A 6,000-nucleotide genomic window follows, 5' to 3' on the forward strand; every position below is an offset into this window, starting at 1 on the left:
TTTAAAGATGTCCTGGTGGTTCCTAAGCCTCTCCTCACTTTTTTGAATTCTTGTTTCTTCATTCTTTTCTGGTTGGATGTTTTGTTCTTCCTTCTGGTCCACTCCACTGATTTGAGTCCAGGTTCCTTTCCATCACTATTGGTTTCCTGTGCATTTCCCTTCGTTTCAATTAGTTTAGCCTTCATATGTTCCTCTAATTTGTGACTATAATCAACCAGTTCTGTGAGCATCCTGATCACCATTGTCTTGAATTGTGCATCTGAGAGGTTTGCTATTTCCTGGTCACTTAGAGTTATGGGCTCTGGGGCTTTGAGTTCTTCTTGAGCCATCTTTTGGGCTGTTCGTGCCTGCTATGTAGCAGGATCAGAGCCCTAGGTGTTCACCAGAGCAGGGCAACTAAGTCGCTGGGTTGTGACGCTTATGTGGGGGCGGGGTCAGAGAGGAGTGAAGTCGTCCAGACTGCCGCCTCCCACCACAGCTGCCACCGTCACCGGGCCGTGTGTTTCGTCCCACTGCGCGCGAGTGTGCCACTGCCATCAGCCCTCCACCACTGGGTTCGCCCTCTGGGGCCTGCGAGGTCCGTCTCACTGTGCACGAATGTGCGACCACGGTCAGTCTGCCCCACACCCTGTGTCCGGGCTGCCTGTGCACCTAGGTCGGGGGATCTTTCCTGCCGGACCCTGCTCCACTGCTGGCTCCGCCCCTCTTACCATCCCGGTTGAAAGGTTAGTTGTTGTTGGACGTCCGTATAATTCAATTTTCTGTTCTTTGGCTGTGACTTTGTTCTCCTTTGTTGTATTCAAACTTGGTTGTGGGAGAAGGCACAGTGTTTCCACCTATGCCTCCATCTTGGCGGAACCAATTTTTTTAATGAAGTTCTAGTCTGGACTACAATTTAGTCTTCATTCATCCAGGTGAAAGAAATGTAATCTCCGTCTATTTGTGTGGGAGAGAGTGGGGGCTTTGGGCTGTGCAATTTTTCATTCCAGTCTGCAAGGTCCCTTCTGACTCAGTGGTTCTCCTCCTACAGCCTCTTGGGCGGCCAGGAATCATTCTGCGGTGTCTAAGCCAGGCTGGGAGCGGGAAACTCTGTGGAGCTAAGACCCTGCGTGCTCTGGTGGAGCCTGGAGGCCTGTGAGGTGATTCCATCGCTCTGTGCTAGGCTGGGCTTGGAGGCATAGGCTCTGCCCTCCAGTCCGGACAGATCTTGTTGCTCCCTCTCCATCTGCCCTCCCTCCGGGGGCTCACCTGGGAAAGAGCCTCTGGTCCCCTCATCGTCTCACTTCCATCCTACAAATGTGTCCTCAGGTTTTCTTGACCCTGTCCCTGTCAGGATGGCACCTTTAAAACTCCAAAGCCTGACTAAAGGGGTAGGGAGGGCGTGGGGCGTTGGAAAAGACTGCAGGAAAAGACTAGGTAGGTTCCTCCCAAAAATGGACTCATAGTCTGTTTCGTTGTTGAGTTTAAATGACCTCCTCTTCTAAAAATGAACAAACGAAAACCAGTGGGCCTCTTCAATGACAAAGATACATTTCAAAGTGTTTGTTTATAGCGCAATTTATTTAGCTTTCATGACCTATTGTGTTTCTGACAGTTACAAATACTAATTTTCTCTTAGGGAAATCAAGATGCTGATGCTTTGAGTCACTGGCATGCTTTACGTTGAGATATTGGGAGCAGTATCTCATTTGGAAACACAAACTCAGTTAGGGGAGGCCCATTTTCCTGGCACACTGAGACAGGCCGAATGGCTCTAACTCGGCTTGCACACCTGGGTGTCTGTCCTTCACCCAGTGAGGAGGGAAGACAGCAGCCCCTAGACCTTCTTCTGAGAGCACCCTGGCTACTAGCCAAGGAGGCAAAGCAGGTGATCTCACTTAGGTGATCAGAGCGCAATTAGGAGACCTGACCTGCTCCTCACCAGCCTGCTGTTGTCTGGCTCTCCCCTTCCTCGGATGACTTCTTCAGTTTAGGAGGCATAAGTGAAGGGCGTTGCCTTTCCTGCCCCAGAAGACAAAGCTCCTCCAAACGCTTTTCATCCTTTGTTGGCGCCTGCAGAGTGAAGGGCAAGCAAAGAACTGGGGTGCGGGCAGAGTGTTCTCTGCTCCTTCGGAAAGAGTCCTCTCGGCTCTCTTCCCTTCCCCACAGTAATTCCTCTTCTAAGCTCTCGTTGCCTGACGTCTCCGTGCTGCTGAGCTGTTGGTAGGATTGTTGACTCCTATATCCTGATGCCTTTGGAGGATCTTAAGAAGAAGATGATACAGGAGAAACTTCCAACCTTCCTGCCTCTGAGGATTCATTCACAGCTTGATAGCTTTTCTTGCAACCAGCCTTCAATTCCATGCATCCAAAGTTGGTAGCACTTGTTAGTTCTCTCTTCCTTCTTGGTAAATTGTTGTTACAAGCTAGGGCATCATTTCCTCAGCTTTTATTAAGTCTTTCAGGAACATGAGTGTTGAAACAAGGTGCTGAAGATATTTTCTACTTGTCCCTGGGAAGCAATTTCTGATATGCCCCAGTTTTAAGATGCATTTGCCCCTGGTGCTTTGGAGTCAGGCTGCTTGCTCACAGCGGGCAGTGGGCAGTAAAAGCAGAGGGGCTCTGGGATTGCACAAAAGGCTGAGAATTCTCTTATTCTCCTGCCAAGTTCTCTGTTTACTACCGAGGCAACCTGGAGAAAACAGTTGGGGTCTTTGTGCTCAGTTTCTTACTCCGAATTCAAGCTGGAAAAAAAAAATGATGCTGTTGGCATTTCTCACAGCAGCAAGTAAAATGGGAAGGCAAGCCTTTTTGGGATAAGTGTCAAAATAACTTCTAACTCACAGGTTGTTACACATTAGTCGAACCTACTTTGGGCTCTGTAATAGTTTGTTTATTCTCCAATTTTGATATTTAACCTTAAGTTGGGCAGAGAGCAGAGATTTTTCAGCCATTGTTACACATCAGAATAACCAGAGGAGCTTTGAAAAATACTGCAACCAGGCCCAAACTCAGAGGTTCTCGTGAAGTGGGTTAGGTTGGGGCCAAGGTGTTCGTATAGTTTTAGAAGGTCTCCAGGTGACAGTGGTCTGAAGCCAGGGTTGAGAACCACTGATAGAGAAGAAAGAACACAGGCTTTGGAATTGAACAGACTTTGGTCCAAATCCTGATTCTCCCATTTACTAGTTGTATGACTTGAGGTGAATTGTCTAAAAGATTTTAGGCCTAAATTTTCTTCTCCATCAAAAGGAAGATGAAGTATTGCTCAATGGGCTTGTAGCGAAGTTAAGTGAGGTTAACTGGCATATAAAATGAGAAATTGCCTGGTACAGAATAAGTTTGTTACAAATATTTGTGCTCTTCTACTCTTTTATATTAGATTATTTTTTAACAGATTCAAGTGATACTGCTTTATAAAAAGAAGGGAAAACCTTAGAGACCTTCTGTTTAGAAGGGAAGTGAGCCCAGACTGGTGTAGCTCAGGGGATTGAATGCGGGCCTGTGAAGCAAAGGGTCATTAGTTCGATCCCAGTCAGGGCACATGCCTGGGTTGTAGACCAGGTTCCCAGTATGGGACATGTGAGAGGCAACTACACATTGATATTTCTCTCCTTCTCTTTCTCCCTCCTTCTCCTCTCTCTCTAAAAAGAAAGAAAGGAAGAAAGGAATAGGGTAGACAGGAAGAGAAGACCAGGGCAAACCTCAGATTGCTCTGTGGTGGAGAATATCTAAAGCCTGCAAAGTACATCTCCATGATGGACTCCGTAATCAGCTCTCAGGATATTCTGGGCCTTATTATTATTGTTATTATTATTATATCTCATAACACCATACTATAGAATCTATATTTTAAATTACATATCTAACTTCTTCTGAGGTGTTTTTAGATGTCGTAAATTACCTGGGTTTTATTCTTTGTGAACGTTTTATTCGTTTGTTCTCCCATGGTGGCTATCAGCGGTGTTGGGCAGGGGGAGAAGCCCCCCTTCTCTCGTTCTTATGGTCTTTTACTAATAATAAAATAGTGGAACTGACACAAGGCTACATTCACAGGAGAACAAAACACAGTGTGATCCCCGTGCACAGGAGAATCAGAGTGTGATACTCGGATTGTAAAATGAGGCTCAGGTCACAAAACCAGGCCTGTTTCTATACTTTTCAGACAAAGAAGCAGTGACTTAGTGAGGAATTGATTGGACCAGGAAAGTGAGTTAGGTTTGGGTTTAGGTGGTCAGTAAAGGTGCTACCAGGTTTGTTTACACAGGGGTTTTTCAACCATAGATTTTATAACTCTTGTGATGGGGTGGCCCCCCCTCGGCTGTCAGGAGCAGGGAGGGCACCCATCACACGGACAGAGGGGACTCAGAGAGCTCCTTTTCCTCCTGCCACTTCTCAGGAGGTTTTAGTTCGAAATAACTCTGTGCCCTTGTGGGATATCTTGGGGGCAGTCTGCCCTGGGCTCCTGACAGTAGGAAGCGTACGACTTTAAAGAACTAAATGCCATTTGAAAATACGGACTCGAACATGATAACTTTCATTCTTTCATTTTGGCAAAAGGTCATTTAACCCAGATACTGCACCTATTCCTCCAGACTCCTGTTTTGTCCACCTAAGGGGAAATCGCTCTGAGATTGCTCTCTGAATGTCGTGAGATGAAAGCCGGGAAGGCAGATGATGTCACCCGGGGCCATCAGGAGACAACAAAGGCCCTGCTTGCTCCCAAGAACATGACTCACGCTCTACATTAAGTTTTTGAGGGCTCCGTGTGACCTTCTCTGGGAATGAACTTGAGGTGCCAGAAACCCCCCCTGGACAGGCTGAGGGAGGTAGGAACAAAGCATTCAAAGGGGAGAGGGGTCAGAATGGGTTTGGGGAGAGGGGTGGAAAGAAAGAGAGTGATCTGATATTGAGATAAATCAGGTCCCGTGGAACACGGCCCGGCCGATTGTTTCGTTGGAAATCAGTTGAGGAGACAGTCAAACAGTTGGGTGATTCTGGGTCAGATCTTTTTCCTCTCAGCACCAAAGAATGAGAAGCTGGCCTGGCACAGGGAATGACTCGTTGTTGCCTTGCTTTCCCTCCCCCTTGTTAAAGGAGATAGATATTAGATACTGCAGGGAAAAAACAACTGTGTAGCCAGAACAGAACCTGGGTCATTTAGTCCAGACTTCATCTGTCCGTAGAGCAGTTTCAACTCATTAGAAATAAATCCCCAATTCATATTTTTTGAAAGGAAAGAGGTTAAAATTTTCTGATAAAAGCTATGTACATACAAGTGTATATTTTATATCGTAAAGTGTGGTGGTCTAAGGGCTTAGGGTCAGGAGGAGGATGGATGTCTGTTCAAATGCCAGCTGCCCGGGTACTAGCCAGGCGGCTGTCGCACTAAGGCTCCATTTCCTCCCCTGTGGAAGGAGATCAAAGTGCGAAGTGACATAGATTTGATGTCAAGACAAAGTGCCGGTGCTGGACACAAAGGGGTCGCTCTCAGTGAGCTGTGGATGTTAAAAATGTGAGGAAGATGACATATGTCTGTAAAATGCTTAGAACAGTGTCCGGCACATAGTAGGGGTTGATTAAGCCTCAGCCATCATCATCAATGTCATTGCCATCCTCATCCCTTGGATTTCATTACCCAGGATGAAGTTTAGTCCTAAGTTATTTCTGTGATGCTTTTTTTCTTTTCTTTCTAATTGCCAATGAATTTCTCCTAAAATGTATATTTATTCCAATATTTCCCTCAAAAAAACATTAATCTACATGGCTACATGACAATATTGGATTTATATAGATTTATTAATAGCTTATTAATAAATAATTTATCCCTCCATGGTTCCAAAACTGTTTGAGCATGATTTTTAATGAATTATTAATAAACATTTCAAAATGTTGTCTCTACACACAGTTATTTGTTATACCCATGGCCTGACCATGGGTCAGAGCATTTAGAATTGAGACTTTTCACAATCATCTTGTTTATATTTTGTGACATAGACATCTATTGGATTTGACCAAGCTTTG

This window comes from Sturnira hondurensis, unplaced genomic scaffold, assembly GCF_014824575.4.
Source record: "Sturnira hondurensis isolate 20B ecotype Veracruz unplaced genomic scaffold, ASM1482457v3 Scaffold0006413, whole genome shotgun sequence".
Taxonomy (NCBI): domain Eukaryota; kingdom Metazoa; phylum Chordata; class Mammalia; order Chiroptera; family Phyllostomidae; genus Sturnira; species Sturnira hondurensis.